Source organism: Tenrec ecaudatus, chromosome 4 (genome assembly GCF_050624435.1).
Source record: "Tenrec ecaudatus isolate mTenEca1 chromosome 4, mTenEca1.hap1, whole genome shotgun sequence".
Lineage (NCBI taxonomy): Eukaryota > Metazoa > Chordata > Mammalia > Afrosoricida > Tenrecidae > Tenrec > Tenrec ecaudatus.
The window spans coordinates 114,071,112-114,089,412 of NC_134533.1; positions in this window are offsets into that span (position 1 = coordinate 114,071,112).

The window sequence follows — 18,301 nt, forward strand, 5'->3', positions numbered from 1 at the left end:
AATTTTAAATATTATTTGCATGTGGGAACAAATATTAGTCAGAAGGACAACATCAGGGTTGTCGGGTAGACTACCTAAAGTTCCCCAAAGATGTTCTCCTAGGCCACCCCTTGATATCTTCAAAGAATGAGTAAATACATTGTGAAAACTTGCTCTCAGGATCATTCCTGTCTTTTTCCCACCAATGTAATTTTCTTAAACTTTTCCAAAAAGGTCTCATGATTGTCCTGTGCTCTTCAAGAAAAAAGATTAAAAATATCAAGATTATCCCTTTGGAATCTCCACCTCCAAAAACAGTTGCCACATCCTTCTGCATTGACCTCTATGCTTTGAATTGAATTGGATCAGCAGATCCCCTCAGAAATAATTGTTTTGATTGGCTCTATTTTTGAAAGCATCCTAAAGAGACAAGACAAAAGTATTACCCAAAAAAGTCATCTACAATCATCTTCTGATCACAAAATGCATCTTTACATGTAGTTTGTTTGGAATAAACCCATGCATGCAGAAACTGGAATCCCAGTAGCAATTGCGGTGATTATAACTCATGTACAACTTTATACACAACAGAACAAAACGTCACCCAGTCCCGCATCCTCCTCCTGATTGCCAACACGTCCAAGCTCCTTGCTGTTGCCATTTGGCCAATTTGTCAACCTCATCTTCGCTGACCCTTTCCGACTGAACCACACACACTGGTCTCCTTCTCTGGTTGATCTTTCTTAACATCGTGTCCAAAACATGTGAGTCAGTCAGTGTTCTATCGTGATCCACGGCCAACTTCTGGATGGACATCATCAGGTCTTTCTTTGTAATTTGTTTGAAGATGGAAACTGCTGAAATCTCTCCACTATGAGTAACCCTGTTGGTGTTTGAAATATTGGCCGCGTGACTTCCAACATCACAGCAACATGCAAACCACCATAGTTTGGCAAACTGACAGGTGATTTGTGGGTGGGCTCTAGCCACATCCTTAAAATGGGATAATAACACTTGTCTTGCAGTGTGTGTGTGTAAGGAGCACATAATATATAAAAGAGTTTCAAAAACGGTCATGGAAAACAAAAATAAAATATTATGAGACTTTCCTCTGAACTTTTAAAGGCAACCTTGTACTTCTTAGAATATAGGTGTATTCAATGAACAATCATTATTTCTATTATTGGATATTGGAGGTGAAGACTGAAGGAGAGAGGGATGATGGGAAGAAATGTACTCCTTAGATCAGTGAAACTATGGGTGTACACAGGTGTGTGTGAGGCTCTGTCCAGCCAGATGGATGAGTTTTCTCTAAGGATGAATATATGGGTATGTAGTAATGTGTGAGAGTATGTGCATGTGTGTGCATCTGTGAGTGACTGTAAGTGTGCATGTGTAACTGTGCTGTGTGAGTGTGCTAATATATCTGCAAGTTAGGGTATTTAGAGCCCCTCCCTCTCCAAAGGGACTTCCCTGTTTTTCCTTTCTCTAGTTGGCATACCCTTCTCTCCTTACATCGCCTGTGAAGTCTTACTCATTTATCAAGATTCAGCTCATCTGCCCTCACCTTTGAAGCCGCCCTGATCTGCTTGTCTCGCTCTAACCCCGGGAGCACCTTGTGGAAGGGTCAAAGGTATGGGCTCTCGGCTCAGAAGTCAAAGAAAGGTTTGAAACTCTGCTCTTGAACTTATAATCGAGGGACCTGTAGAAAACGTCACTTCTTTACCTGGAACATGTAAATAATCATTGTGTTTACCTCATAAGGTGAATAAGAAATATAAGTAATATAATGCATGGTTCCGGATCCATAATACAGTAAGTGCTCAGCTCATATCAGGTGCTATAATAGTCCTCTCCACATCGTGCTAGATCATAATGGTCCACTGATGTGCTGGTTTCCTTTATTGTGTGGACTCCTTGAAAGCAGGGGCATTTCCTCTAGTCCCTGTCCAATAACCCGACACCCAGTAACAATTTAGTAATACAAAGTAAAAGCAAACTGTTACACATCTCTTCTCTGTCTTACTTCCTCTCAAGTCCCATCCTAGATCTCTCCAAGCCCCAGTCTGTTAACTACCAGAAGGCAGACTTGGTGGCGTGAACACAGGCTCATTCCCATACAAAAGACATCCTTAATTAACACAAAAAGATCCAAAGCTGTATCTATACTTAGCATGCATTTGGCTCTCACATTGATTACATCACCAAGGCTATTTTTTCCCTGTAGTTGTCTTCAATGGACTCGATTGAAACACTAGAAAGCCCTTTATGGCCTATCAATGGATGGGGGCAAGACCTCTGGTAGGACAACACTCTACTGTTATTGCTCCACAGAAAGTGCCCTTAGCCATGCTGGTCTATTCATACCCCAAACATGCAACATCAAACCAAACCGTGCTCCGAAAGAAAAAAAAATACAATTCACAATAGAGGACTAACCACTAATCAATGAACTATTGTATAGGATATAGGTTACCAGGTTTCTTAGCTTGTTACTCTGTCTTTGTTTTCTCTTTTCCTCCATTCACCAAGCAGATTGGCAGATGAACTGGAACTGGAGGCCCTAGCTCACCCAAGTTTCTCAGGCAGACGTCACTGGGTCCCTAACAGAGGTCTAGCCACGGGGTGCAATCATCTGATGAATATTGGAACTAAGTTGTGCTAGACAACCAAGACGCCTGGTAGTCAGAACATCTCCTATAATTTTCTTATGAATTAGCCCATAAGCCAACACTTCCACTCTGGGGCCCTACTGTGTAACTTTCCCTCTGCCTGGTGTAGCCAAGTCCCTTGTAGCTTAGACGGCTACCTTGAAATTCTTCAACAGTCCCATTACTGAGCAGGATGCTTGGCTGAGTGTGTGTGTGTACGTAAGTATGAAAGAAAGAATGAGAGGTTTAGGTTTGAATGTACGTAATATGAATGCCTACCGAAAAGTTTTTAGTAAACAATTGAGTAGCTGGAGCTGAAAGTCAGGGTTAAAGATCTCAATAGGGGCATCAAGATATGTAAGAGAGTCTTTAAAGTTTAAGATGAGTCTGCAGAGTGTGATGTTTGACTGCTGTTACTGAGCATTTTTATTCAGGGTTCTATAGAAAAATTCTGATCAAAAGTGGGGAAATGCAGAACAGAATGTCAAATGATCATAGACATCTGACTTTCTGGATCTATGGAGGCTGGATACCACCCCTTAAAATATTTTCCTACGATAATTTTTAAACCTGAAAAAATATCTCCGGAAGTCTTTTTGAAATCCAAGTTTAGCATAACTTGTTAACAAATACCAGTTATTCCTTTGAATACTGTGTCCTTTTAAGAATGATCCTAACGGAGCAAACTGACAGCGGCCACTCTGACACTTAGAGAGGAGCCTCTCTAAGTGTTGAAGGAGGGGGAGCGAGTCAGAAAAGGAGACTGAAGATGTTGTGCCGCAAGAGGAATGCAATCAATGCCACTGAATTGCACATGCAGAAAAAAGCATCGAATTGGCATGCATTTTGCTGCGCATATTCTCAACAAAAACAATAGAAACAACAAACAACAAAACATTTATATGAGAGACAACGGACAAGTCCACAATTATTTGAAAACAAATGAGAAGGTAAAGAGGTAGGGAAACTACAGAGTACTGGAAATGGAACAGGAAGAGCACACATGGATTAAGTCGCCAGTGAATTCCCTGCGACCATAGGCCAGGTTTATGAATAGTCTTGCTATCATGCAGAATGCATTGAAAAGTGGATTATTACAGGTGGAGTTAGGTTAAAATTTAACTCTTATTTTTTCTCCCTTTTGATTCATTTAAAACGTGTCCTAGTTTTGAATATTTTCTGGTTTCTTTTCTGTTGAGGTTTTTCTTTGTTATTGTTTGTTTTTACATTTTTCTGTATATGAAATCGATAGAGACAGTAACTGGATTAATAGTTCCTTGGGGGTGTGGCAGGGGAAGTTGGAGGGAAATGGGAAGCTAATTTACTGTGGCGATGATTGTACAACTCTTCTTCATGTGACTCAACTACTGAAGTGTATGCTATGTTTATTGGAAGTAGATTCCAGTAAAACTGTTAAAAAAAATAACACAATTAAAGAGAATGTTGACCCGTTGTGCAAAATGTAACTCAAGTCAATGAACATACGCATAGAAAGTGTCCAAATGGGAGCCAATTTGTTGTGTTCACTGAAAACGCAGTAAAATATTAAGTTTTAAAAAAATCAGTAAGAAGGAGTTGAGGCCAGAGCTCTGAAGATCCCTAAAATGTCTGGGATGGACCGTGGAAAATTCGTTTCCCAGGAGTATTAGAAAGAGACCCTAAGGAGAGTGGTGTCCCTGAAACTAAGGGGGCAAGGCATTTCAAGAAAGAGACATGGAAAGTGAGAGAAGGGCTAACAAGTATCCACTGGATCCAGTAACAGACCAGTGACTCTTCTTGGGAAGAACTCTTGCAGTGGTCTTGGCTTGGGCCCAGAGCCAAGTGGCGTCTGCTGAGGAGTAAAGGGGAGGCAGAGGGGAGGTCCGTGGGGACACTGGCGTGAAGCGTAGACATAGTGGCCACAGAGGCAATGCCGGCCCCAGGGAGGGCAGGTCTGACTGGTTAGTGTTTACTGGAGGGGCAGAGTACGCCTGATTCCTGGGGGGAAGTAGACAGTGAAGGCTGAATACAGGCGTTAGCAAGGGCACACGTGATGCAGTCTTGATCGGATGGAGCATGCGCTATGGAGCCCCGTTGATGACATGCGCGTTCTATTGGAGAGGGTATCCCCTTTCCTTTTAGTCAGGGTCTAGCAACAAGCGAATGGAGGAGGAGAATTACTAGAGGTGCGTCAGGTGAGAGAGGTGGCCGACAAGCTAACTAACACTGGGCAGAGAGCATCCACCCAGACAAATTAGAGTTGCTTGAACTTGAAATATCTAAAATAATGAAGCTCTCAAAGTGGCATTTAGGGGCTCTGACCTACATTTGAGTGACCCATTATGGGACAGGAGGGATTGTCCAGTGACCCTGAACTGCTTCCTCATGGTCTCTGTCTAACGGGAGATGTAAATCTTGCCTGGAGAGTGGGGCCTCCTGGGGTGTGCTGGCAGGGGGCTTCCCCTTGGGGACCGACGGCAAGGCTCCTTGAGGGGGGCCTTTCTCTGCCCACCGCCATTTTTCTTCATTATTTCTACCATGTCACTCGCCACGTTGTCAGTTTCCTCTCAGAAGTGCGATAAATGGCACCTCTCATGTGGTGTCCTTAGGGGACACCTGTTATTTATTTCGATGATGGGCAAGATGCCACAGCTAATTAAGAAAAATTGTGGTCTGGCCCCAACCAATGTGCAGTTTCTTGTCAGCTCGGCCCTAGTCCTTCACCCAACATAGCAGCCCTTTCTGCCCCCGGGAGTTTACAGGGGGCAGGAGACCAGGAAGCGTGAGATGACTCCCCGCTTCTGCCCCTACGCCATGTGTCACACGCTTCTTGTTACAACACATGGGGAGTCAGTCGTGGGCTTACACCGGCTGCCTCTTCCAAACCTCAGGCCTCTGGCGAGGTCAGTCAAGTTCGTCTCTTTCGTCTACTCAAAGAAACTTGCAATTGCAGCCAGCTGAGTATTTTTCCCGCATGCCTTGACCACCTCTCTGGTCGGCGCTGGCTGCGTGGGCACAATAAGCTAGGTAGCAGAAACCATACTTCGCTGTGCGGAATTGCCTGACTCAGCCAATTCAGAGTTTTCTCCAAGAGTCAATTTTGCTGACCCTGCCCATATATGCTCCTATTCCCCACCCCTTGAATTCTCCAGGTTTGGGGGCCCACTGAAAGGCGGCGAGAAATTGTGTGAATGTAACTGCACAATGATTTTGCCTGTGGCAACCAGCGACTGCTTTTTGGGGGTGAAAAGATTGGGAAAGGACTGAAATGGAAAGAGGAAGAATTACATGGGGGCTGGTAGATATCAAGAGTCCTGGTGTGGCTCCCATGATTAAATGCTCACTACTAACTGAAAGATGGAAGGTTACAGAGCACTCAGATCTCAGAAGAGAAAGAGGCTTGGTGATTTATTCACGGAAAAGTAGCCATTGAACACCCTATGAATTTAGGGGGTAGTCCTGGTGGCTTAGTGGTTATGTGGTAGGCTGTTAACTGCAAGGTCGGCAGTTCAAAACCACCCGCTGCTCCGAGGGAGCAAGACTAGGCTTTCTTCACCTATAAAGAGTTACAACCTCGGAAACCCCCAGGGGCCATTCTACCCAGTCTTACTGGGTTGCTCTGAGTGGGCATCATCAAGATGGCAGGGAGTTGGTTTGGGTTGGAGTGGACCTTAGTGGGAAGGCACAATTTGGACTGAAACAGTGAGAAGGATTTAAGAGCCAGAGGAACCGAACCAGTGACACGGCGTGTATGCGCAGAAGTTACCCAATTAGTGTCCGTTTTGCTGTGTCTAGGCTCAGTAGCCACCAGAGAAAGAGAGGGGCAATTGAAATGATAAAAACAAAAGAAAACTGAAGGCTCTGGGGAGCAGAGCGCCACTCTGACACTTACCGACTCCCAGTGAGTTGAGCCGATCAACAATGGGCTCCTTTGGTTTCGTTTGGTTTTGATTGATCTTAGAACAGGTACAGAGGGACATGGAGAAAGATTTCTCTGATTATTTATTTATTTATTTATTTATTTTTAGCCAAGGAGAAGTGGGGAGTCATCCATTAGAGAGGGTGTGAGCAGAAGTCTCCCAAAGATAGGAGATGGCCCCAGTGTGTGAGTCTGGGTCCTTTAGAGAAACAAATCCACAGAAACTCATGTATAAGAGAGAGTTTTATAGAAAGGTTAAGTGCACATCAAGAAAACATCCCAACCCAGTGCTGCCCAAGCCCACAAGTCCAACATTAGCCCATATGTCCGACACCAATCCACAAAGTCCTCTTCCATCTCACAAAACACACACTATGATGCCGACTGCAGGAGCAATGCCAAACCAGTGAACATGTAAGCATCTCAGCACTGGCAGGGGTCTCCACATGGCTGCTCCAGCACCCAGGGCTGGTAGGTCCATGCAGCTTCTCCTCAGGGATGTCTTGCAGGAAGTGAGCCTTTGCCAACTGAAGCAGGGAACTGACCAAGACAGCTGCACCCTGGTCCGACTACCAGAAAGCAAGAGACCCAAGAACTAGCAAGGGCGAGGCTCACTAAGCCATTTATCTCCCCGTCCTTCAATTAACTCCACATGTGTTTATCGGCCAGGTTGGCACAATAAACTTTAACTATATCACCCGGGTAATTTCTGCACTCTCTGGCCATGAGGGATTTTGGAACTTTTGAAGTAACTTTCTTTTAACTTTGGGTGTTCAGGTCATCTCTGGGCCTTGTGCATGCATCTCATTATAACCCGTCATTGCCATTGAGTAAGTGCCGACTCAGAGTGACCCTACAGAACAGGGCTGAACTGCCCTTGTGGGATTTGGAGAAGAACTCTTTTCAGCTGTAGAAAGGCCCATTTGTCTCCCATGGAGCTGCTGGTGATTCTGAACTGCTGACTTTGGGGTTAGCAGCCCAACATGTAACCACATCGCCACCGGGGCTTCAAGTCATCTTGTCCCAGCCCTGGTGACAGAGGCAGAGCTGCTGGGATTGAGAGCAGGGGGAAGGGAGGAAGTCATGACGGGGTGGAAACACATGTGGCTGGAGGCAGAGTCGGAGTTCAGCAAGAAGACATCAGATCAGCCTTGTGTCCCAAGTGAGAGTCCAGCGAAACCAGAGTCCAGTACCAGGGACCATGAGATCAGGCTCCTTGGGAAGCCTTCACCCTCTCTCTCATTGCTGTGGCATGTGGCCCTTCCTGCTAGGCAGGCTGTGGGAGCATTGCTAGAGAAGAAATTATATTGTGACTTCAGGACAGGCTGTTTTCTCACTCTGGGCCGCAGCACAGGCCCCACGCCTCTGTCTCTTCTTTGATTTCACATTGTACCTGCTGCAACACTAGGTCCAGGGGACAGAAGGCCTTTGTGTGTAGCCGCCCTCCAGCTCGCTGCCTGGTGCCATTCCCTGTCCCCATCGGGCCCTGACATGCTCTCCTCCGCAGACCCCCGCAGACCAGAGAGATGTGATCTGGGCCTGGCATTCCAAGGTCCCTATGGCTTCAGGAATTGCAAATATCTCTGATTAGAACCAGCAGGGCTAATCTGAGGCCGAGTTCCTGCGACACGAAAGAAAATAACAGTTTGCCGGGTTTCTGGTACTCCCCACGCCCAAGAAAGGAAACATTCCCCGCGAGAGAGGGAATAGAGAAGAACCGGGAAAGGAAAATTATCCGTATGGACGCAGGAGCTGGCGCTCCATTCTGCCCAGGGGAAGGCAGCCATAGCACTCTCTCTGCCCTCCAACCAGCGCCCAGGCTCACCGCCAAATGGCGTTCTGTGCAGCGGCAGCTTTGAGAAATCGCTGGGAGACCCCAGGCTTGGTCTTACTCGTTGAAAGCTGGACTGTGAAGAAGGTGGGCCGCAGAGGAACGGATGCATTTGGGTTATGGCGGGAACGAAGAACCCTGAAAGCACCCTGGATTGCCAGGGAACAAACTAATCTGGTTGGGGAGGACAGCCGGAGCGTTCCTTAGAATGAAGGTGGCAGGCCTTCATCTCCTGCGCCTCAGGCACACTAGGAGGAGCGATCAGTCTCTGGGGCACATCATGCTTGCTCAAGTGGAGGGTCACTGAAAATAAGGAAGACCCTCAAGGAGATGCAGCGACCCAGTGGCCACAATAATGGACGCACACATAAGGACAGGTATGAGCAGGGTGCAGAACTGGGCAGCGTGTTTTTTTTTTTAAAATTAACAGAAGGACTTTGTTTTTCTGAGTCTTGAAATTTGACAGATTCAAGTGTGTAGTTTCTCATGTTTTTTAAAAAATATTTTATTAGGGGCTCATATAACTCTTATCACAATCCATACATATACATACATCAATTGTATAAAGCACATCTGTACATTCTTTTCCCTAATCATTTTCAAAGCATTTGCTCTCCACTTAAGCCCTTTGCATCAGGTCCTCTTTTTTTCCCCCTCCCTCCCCGCTCCCCCCTCCCTCATGAGCTCTTGATAATTTATAGATTGTTATTTTTTCATATCTTGCCCTATCCAGAGTTTCCCTTTCCCCCCTTCTCTGCCGTCCATCTCCCAGGGAGGAGGTCACATGTGGATCCTTGTAATCAGTTCCCTCTTTCCAACCCACTCACCCTCCACTCTCCCAGCCTCGCCCCTCACACCCCTGGTCCTGAAAGTATCGTCCACCCTGGATTCCCTGTGCCTCCAGCTCCCATATGCACCAGTGTACAACCTCTGTGTTTTTGTTGTTGTAATAGAGTGGCAATGGGTTGAAACTGACTCTACGACACCTGTTAATGGCAACAGTAATATTCTTATATTTTAGATGCACGAAATCAGAGTTGCTCCCACTGAGTCCTCATGAGCCTGGGTCCTGCCATCTTGGATCAGGAGTATTCTAACCAGGGAAAATATGATCAGTTAGCAATGGGATGGGAACAGCAAAAGAGTAAGGCTGTTTGTCAGCAAGTTGTTGACCACTCATGGTGACCCTGTGGGTCAGAGTAGTACTGCTTTACAGGATTTTAGTGGCTGTTGATTTTCACAAGTAGTTCTCCGGCCTTTCTTCCAAGGCACCTTTGGGTGCACTTGAACCTTTAATCTTTTGGTTAGCAGCCCTTTTATTGCCGGGCCTTGTATAGCTCAACCTTTTAAAGCCTTCAGCCATTAAGTCCAATGAACGTTACTGTTACTTATTATTTTTAAAGCCCTTTTGCCTTGAGCCAGGTCTCATTAGGTTGCTCTTAGGGTGTGCGAGGCTGGAAAACAGGGGTGGGGTGGCGGAGAGGCGGGGCGGGGAGTAGACTGATGAAGGAGCATAGATTCAGAAGCTTGATACTTATATAAAACTGTAGCAATCTGAAGCTGTTCGTGGGTAGACTTGAGATTGTGCCTATCACCGTGGTGAGCTTGTACGACTGAATTAACACAGAGTTGAGGATGGGGGTGGGTGGGAGGGAAGAATGACAGTCTCTTTTCAGCCCCCTCTGAGTAACACTGAGCCCTTAAGCGTCCCCAGGTTGCCGAATCTGGCTGCTGGTGTAACTGCAGCTTTGCTTGCTTCTATCATAGCCTGCGGTTTGGGGGTTACCTGCCCCCCCACCCCCAACCCCCTCCCCGCCTGTTACGATCCCACTCAAACTCATAGGCAGTTCCTACAATGGCTTTCCCTAGCAGAGACTGAAATCACAGGCAGAATGAGTATTTATGTCTGTGAAACAGTACACAGGAATATTCCACATTCCTCTATATCATTTTACCCTTTGCACCCAGGTGGTGTGGATACGGGGTCCAGTTTGGCGGAGAATTTTTTCTGAATTCCCATAATTCTGGAAATGCTTATGCATGTTTGAGAGTCTCCATTCCGACTCCTAATTACTTTGCTCTTAACGAAATCTGTATTCTTTTTTCATTTCAGAAAAACAAGGCCAAAAAAGATGATATTTGAAATGGGTGATATTCGAGTTGGTGCCCTGGCGGTGCTGTCAGGTAAGGGTTGCATTGGGAATCCCGGGGTTGGTGGATCTCAGTAGCTTTCCAGGAGAAAGAGGCGACTCTGCTCCCATAAAGATTTCTAACCTCAGGGACACTGTAAGTAGGAACTCATGGGAGTGTGTTTCATTTGGGCTTTGCTTTGGGTGAGGGTTCACTGAGCAGATGGTATTTATTCTTCCATTCACTCAGCAAGCATTTATGTCAGATTCTTAATACCAACGACTATGCAGGCATTGAGCTTACAAAGATGAGGTCGCTGGTGTCAGGGGAAAGACAACTTTTTTGAAGTTACAGGAGACAGACGCAGCGATAATTAACTTTGGTAGAAGACTGAAGAGAGAAAGGGTAAATAACAACATCTGAAATATTTTCTGCCTTGAGAGTCAGTCTGCTGCCATTCTGAGTCGAGACTGAGTTTCTGTCTAAGAAGTGTGCCGTGTCCTCCAGGTCTGGAGGACTAACTCAATGTCACTCAACCTTTACTTCTAAAATGCTCACCCTATTCCTGCTGCTCAAAATGCCTCCGTGTTGTCCTTTTCAACCAAATGACAGTGTTTACCATGTCCGCGTGCCCGGTGCTTCACACATTGCTTTGGATCTGAGAGAATTCCTAACACGAATAAGTAGAATAACCTGAGTTTATATCCCAATATGGCTAATTCTTAAATAAGTCTTCTGATTATAGCACATCTTGCTTTGGTACGTGTTTGGGGGTGAAATTAACCGCAAGGTCAGCACTTTGAAAGCACCAGGCTCCCGGTGGGAGAAAGGTCAGGCTTTTCCTCCCATAAAGAGTTTCTGTCTCAGGAGCCCGCGGGGGCAGGTTTTCTCTATCTTACAGGGTCATCATGAGTCAGAATCGATTTGATGGAAGTGAGATTTTAGAATAGGATGGGCATGAATAATGTCTTGAAAAAGTGGAAAGCAAATGTTTTGAGAATGATGATGGCAACAAATGTACAAATGTGCTTGATACATGGATGTATATATAGATTGCGATAAGAGTTGTATGGGCCCCCTATAAAATGTTTGAAAAAAAGCAAACAAACGAGAGTAAGATATATCATTAAAATGCTTATGTTGACTACCTGTTGAATTGATAATATTTTAGATGCACTGAAAATAAAATATATTATAAAAAATTTTAAAAAGAAGATGTCTTATTGTGAATTGAGTGAAGGTTTACAGAGCAGATCAGCTTTTTTTTCTCCCAAAAGATGAAATGTATTACTTTTATTTTTGAGGCATCAACAAGCTAATTTATTCCACCAGCAATGGGGACTCCATACAAGTTTTTATCCCCACATTTTGTTAGATATATTTCTTTAAAAAAATCATTTTATTGGGGGCTCGTACAACTCTTATCACAATCCATACATACATCAATTGTGCAAAGCACATTTGAACATTCGTTGCCCTCATCATTCTCAAAAACACTTGCTTTCCACTTGGGCTCTTGGAATCAGCTTCTCATTTTTCTTTTTTTCCCTCCCTCCCCTCTACCCCCTCCCTGAAGAACCCTTGATAATTTTAAAATTATTGTTATTTTATCATATCTTACACTGACCGACATCTCCCTTCACCCACTTTACTGTTGTCCATCCCCCAGAGAGGAGGCTATATGTAGATCCTTGTAAACGGTTCCCCCTTTCTACCCCACCTCCCCTCCACTCTCCAGGTATCACCACCCTCACCAGTGGTCCTGAAGGGATCATCTGTCCTGGATTCCCTGTGTTTCCAGTTCCTATCTGTAGCAGTGTACATGCTCTGGTCTAGCCAGATTTGTAAGGTAGAATTGGGATCATGATAGTGGGGAGGAGGGGGGAGGAAAGAACTAGAGGAAAGTTGTATGTTTCATCATTGCTACCCTGCACCCTGACTGGCTTGTCTCCTCCCTTGCGACCCTTCCGTAAGGGGGTGCCCAGTTGCCGCAGCTCAGCTTTTTAACCAACAACTCATACACATTTTATTTCATCTCCTTGATTCCAATAGCTACCATGCAACATCACTAATATCACTCCCCCCGGTACCGCTTGCTTCCGTTTCTCCCTCTGCTCTAACCCTTATGAACTTTGTTGTTGGGCCAATGCTTAAATGGTTGATTACTCTTGGGTATCTCACTGGTAATATTGATCCCGTTATAGACTTGCCTGAAATTGAGCCTTTGAGGTAAATTCATTTCTAGACCTGAGGGGTAAGTAATGCCCATAATCTCAGTACTTCCAGTCCCTGTCTGACCACTAAGCCTGCTCTCGGGGTTTGTTCCACATTGTCTCACACTGTATTCAGGCCAGACTTTCGAAGGTGACCCCTGTCAGAGTACTTGGTAGTGGTAGTTGGGCACCATCTAGTTCCAGCCTCAGGCTGCGGAGACAGATGTTCACAGAGTCCATGAGTTCGTTGGATGAATTATTTCCATGTGGCTTTGAATGCTGTCACTATTCTTTCCTCTTGACAGAGAGAAACCAATGACTGTGCCTGTAGATAATTTAAAAAATCTCTTTTAATCTTTATAACAATCTAATGAATCAGATAATGATTTATGTATTCTGGAAATATTACAGATTTACCTCATTTAAGAGTAATGAAAACGTGGGATCCTTCCACAGTGTTTTAACATTTTACATACATACATTGTACCATCCCATCCAATGAATTACTTAACTATTCAGTTAGATGACACCAACACTAATGATCTCAAATAGACTATCTATACAAGTATCATTTACATAATAGTTAACTCTTCTTTATCACAGCACTCATCTCAGTACTTCATGTATATTAACTATAGGGAGACACCATTATGATGATTATTTTAATATGGGGAAACTGAGGTTCAGGAGAGTGAAGTAAAAAGAGTAAAAACTCAACAAAAGAAAACAGTGAAGAAAGTTTCCCTGGATTACAGATCTACTAAACAGCAGAACTAGAATTCAAATTGAGGCAATTATCACATCTTCCTTATTCAATCTGTATGTGGAGCAAAAAATCTGAGAAGCTGTTTGCTTGAAGAAGAACATGGCCTCAGCATAAGAGGAAAACTCATGAGTCACCCACAATAGGCAGGTGACACACCTTGTTTGCCAAAAACCAAGAGAACTTGAAGCACTTCCTTATGAAGACCTAAGACTTCAGTCTTCACTGTGGATTACAACTCAAGGTAAACACACACACACATACACACACACATCCTCACAACAGGCCCAATGCTCAGCACCATGATAAATGGAGCAGCAATTGAGGTTGTAAAAGAGTGCAAAGGCTAAACGCATTACTTGGATGAATAATCAACACCCATAGAAGCAACACTTGAGAAGTCAAATGACACAGTACACTGGGCAAATCTGCTGCAAAATGTCACTTTGAACACTAAGGTGCACTGGACACAAACCATGGTATTTTCAGTTGCCTGATTTACATTCAGAAACTGAACAATGACTAAGAAGCACTGAAGAATAGTTGATGTGCTATTGTTGAAGGTGTGCTAGACTTCTCAAAGAAGGAACAGATCTGTCTCAGTGGAAGTATGGCCGGAATGATGCTTAGCTGGGAGGATAGTGAATTTAGCACTTCGGACATGTTATGTGGTGGGACATCGTGCTTGGCAAAGGAGAGGGCCCGTGAAAGAAAGGAAGACCTTAGTGAGATGGCCTATTGACACCGTGGCCGTGACAATGGATGCCAATATAGGCGAGATTGTGAGGATGGTGCAGAGCCCGGAAGCATTTAATTCTGTTGTACAAGGTGGTTTCAAAGCATTTGTAAAAAATTACCTCATCTTTTGTTTCATTTTTTTTCATAAATTTTTTTAAAGACTTCTCATACTATGAGTCAGAACCAACTCAATACCATCTAACAACAATAACAAGAACAACAATCTCTCTTAGGTTTGACTTCCAGGGGCAAGATGTGTTATAAGTCTTAAAAGGATCATCAGGTGACTTCTTCAAGAAAAAAAAAAAAGGAGATTAAGTATAAGGTTGTATTCGCACATGGGGTTTTGGAAGAACAGATTTCAGTAGGACTGGTTGTGAGTGCAAAGGCTAAACTCATACAGATAAATATTAAAATTAATTGGGAACTAGATTGTACAGCGCCTCCTATGCTATGCTAGGAAACTATCACATTGCAATGACAACAGTGAGACTCACAAAAGGGTCTTCAGACTGAAGGATCTGAAGGAGGGAATTGCATCACAAGATTGGATCTCTGGGAAAAATACTGTGTGTCTGCATGGAGATGAAAGAGAGGAGGAAGAAGCTAACTGCTATCAGGGGGGGCTCTGCCACGAGGCAAATAAAGAGTGATGCGATTCCAAGCCAAGTCAGTAGCAAGAACAACAGAGAAGATGATAGAGTTGAGAGCGACTCAAGCATAAATGGACCAGACTTGGTAACTGGATTAGAAGAGAAAGAGAGGCAGAAGATGTGATTATTTCATAAATTTCTGTCTTGGCTAACTTGGGAGATGGTGATATTATTAACTGAGAGAAGGAATACAGTGGCAAACAGTTTTTATGGGGGAGATAATCAATTTAGTTTTGGAAACCTTGATCTTGAAGTGCTTTGGGGAAATTGAGTTGTAGTCCATGCTATAGGTATTTAGAAGTAGTAGGTGTTTCTTATAAATCAATATATGAAAGCACATTTTATAGAATAAAATGGACAGAGAAAACAAAAACACATTTTAAAGGAAGAAATATAAGTGAAAAACAAAGAGAAAAGTAAATAAGGTTGAAATAAGGAGAAACATAAATGGGCACAATTAAAAACAATGCCATTATCAATTATCTTTAACAATCTGGAGATGCTGGTACTCTCTTTCATTGTGGGTAGAGCATACAGTGGGCCAATCCACTTTCAAGAGTATCTGAAAAGATATATACGAACAATTATAAGGCTCTTTTTGGTACGTTTAGATTCACAATGATGCACATTGTTGTGTTTTTTATGGGAGTAAAAAATTATGAAATGAGATTAATGTCCAAAATTGGAAGAGACAGATAACAAAATCATACCAGGGAATGCCTTGCATTAGAATGATGCTGTAGAATTATATTTAATGATCTTGAAGGACAACCATATAAAGGGTTATCAACCCATATGTAAAGTAAGGTCAACTAGACATTTATACCCCAAATTCAACATATGTGTACAGAAACATGTTGTGATATCAGCTGAAAATCAGATAATCAATAATGATTATCTCTGAAATTTGGAATTTCTTGCAATTTGTATTATTTTTGCTAACATATACTTTCCAGTTTTTCTAGAGGAATCATACATTAACTATGTAATCTTCCGAAGTAACTTAAAATTTGAAGTACTGAGTGATCAACATTACTTTTACAAAATAAGTGGACTTGAAATTTAGGAGGAGGTGATTACTGACATTGAGAGTAAAGCAAATCAACCAGGAAAAACTAGTGGAACTTGAAAGGAAAACTTGGATCTTGGAGAACAATAACCTTTATGAAGTCAATGACAAGAAGCCAGTGAAGAAGACTGTGTTAGGTCAGGTTGACTAGAGAAACAAATCTCATATGTGTGTAAGAGCGAGCTTTATATCAAGAAGTAGTTACATATCAGGAAAACATCCCAACCCAGCCCAACTCAAGTCCTTACGTCCTTCGTCAGACTCTCACAGTCACAAGCAATGATGCTGAATGCAGCAATATTGCAGGCTGGTGGCTGAAAACTCTTGTGGATCCAATTGGACATGTCTCCAGGGCTCTGGGTCAGCCATCAGGAAGGTGAAGACAGAGAGAGAGAAGGAGGTTCACAGGGCCCTCTTTAATGAGAAGACCACACCCCAAAGGAGGTACCATCATACTATGACCTGATGGACAGGCTAGACTCCAACAGGACACTTTTATATATGAAGCTGACATTAAATTATATAACTACCAAAAAGATTGAGAAAAAATAGTTGAAGAAACGATGGTAGAACAAGAGCAAGTAGTATCCTTAAAGATAGATGTGATCTCTTGTGGCATGTACTACAAGGAGGTCTGATAAGATGAAGAAGGTGGCAGAGCGATTGCTGGGCAAAACCATGAGCAGGTCTGCAAGATCTTACTGATTTCACTTTAAAGGGCGCTCAGAAGGCAGATGACACTGGATTGGGTGGTGAATGCTCATTGAGGAACTGGAGGAAGAGACTACTCTTTCAGGGAGCATGGTGGACAAGAAGTTGAAAAGACGGTAGTTCTTTGGGGGACACAGACCTGGATCATTGGACTTTCTAGTATGAGGAGATTTGAGTGTAGGTTTAGATTAAGTTCAAGGAGCCATTGCCAGAGACAAAATTAAGGATATGAAGACAAGCGAGACTAATTAATTAGACAAGATTGGGTGGAAGGGGTGGCTTTGGGCTGATAGGAGATTCTGAAAGAGAGGACCATCTCTGTGGCAGTTACATAATATCTTGTCAAATTGTGAAGGGGTGGAGTCTAGCCTATCAATCAGGTTGCAGCTTGATGACCTCATTTGGAGGTGCTAAGGAGATAAATAGCTGACTGGAAACCAGGTACACACACTCCGTATGAGATATTCCTGTTGACAAGCTACATGGAGGTATGCTGATAAAGCTGGAGCCCTGGAGCTGGAGGAGCCACGTGGGGACCACGCCAGTACTGAGATGCTTCCACCACCACTGGATCCACAAGACTTTCCACCCACTGGCCTGTGCTCTTCCTGCGTTTGGTGTCATTGCATGGCTGCTTGAGTCTAAAGGGGGAATTTATGGACTAGTATTGACATATGGGGTACTATCAGACTTATGGACTTGACCTGGACTGGGCTGGGATGTTTTCTTAATGTACAATTGCTCTTTCATATAAAGTGCTCTTACACACATGAGTGTCTATGAATTTGTTTCTCTAGTCAACACAGACTGACACACTCTCTTTTTGCGGAGTAAGATTGAAGGTCTCATGCAACTCATATATTCTTTTCATGACTGAAGTACTTAACTTCCCAGCTGCTGGCATTCCCTCCTTTTGGGGAATGACCTCAGTTAAAGAGAGATGCCTCATGTAAGGACATGCTCCACCCACTGGCAGCTGATGTCCAATGATCGGATGGGGAGGAGAGACGTGGGATGTGAAGGTCCAGCTCCCTGATGCTAACCTAGACTATTCTGAAGGGTCATTCCAACTTCAGAGATCTCTGAGGAGTGGTTGAAATTTTGTTGTGACTCTACCACAGCCTAATGTCTCTCTCTGACCAAACCTATTCCCCACCAACCCCTTCTCCACATGGGTGTTGATCCTGAGACCCATCCTAAAATTTTTTCCTGACTGTTCAGCAACTTCTCAGAGTCTACTTCCTGGGGAAGTCCCAATCTATGACAAAGATATGGGCTTCGATGGAAACACATGTGTATATTTGTTTGGGAAAGAAGAATTTCATACTTGTTATGTTTGATTTTTTTCCCCCTAAAGTTTGAGACAGGGTCATTTTTCAAAAGTAAGAGATTCATACTATTTATTGCAAAGTTCTGTGTTAAAGAAGAAATTAGAAATAAATGTACAGCAAAACAAAAATGACAGCAAATTGTGATACAACATTTGGACAGGATATGTGATAATTAAGAAAATGTTTAGCAGGAATGAGGAAACTTAAATCTAGAGAGAGACTGGAAATGGCTTGGCTTAGCCACCACGAGAACAGGAAAGGGAGTTTATTAGAGACTTATAAAAGACTTATAAAAGGATGCCAAGCAGTCTGATGACTAGTTGTATAATGATTT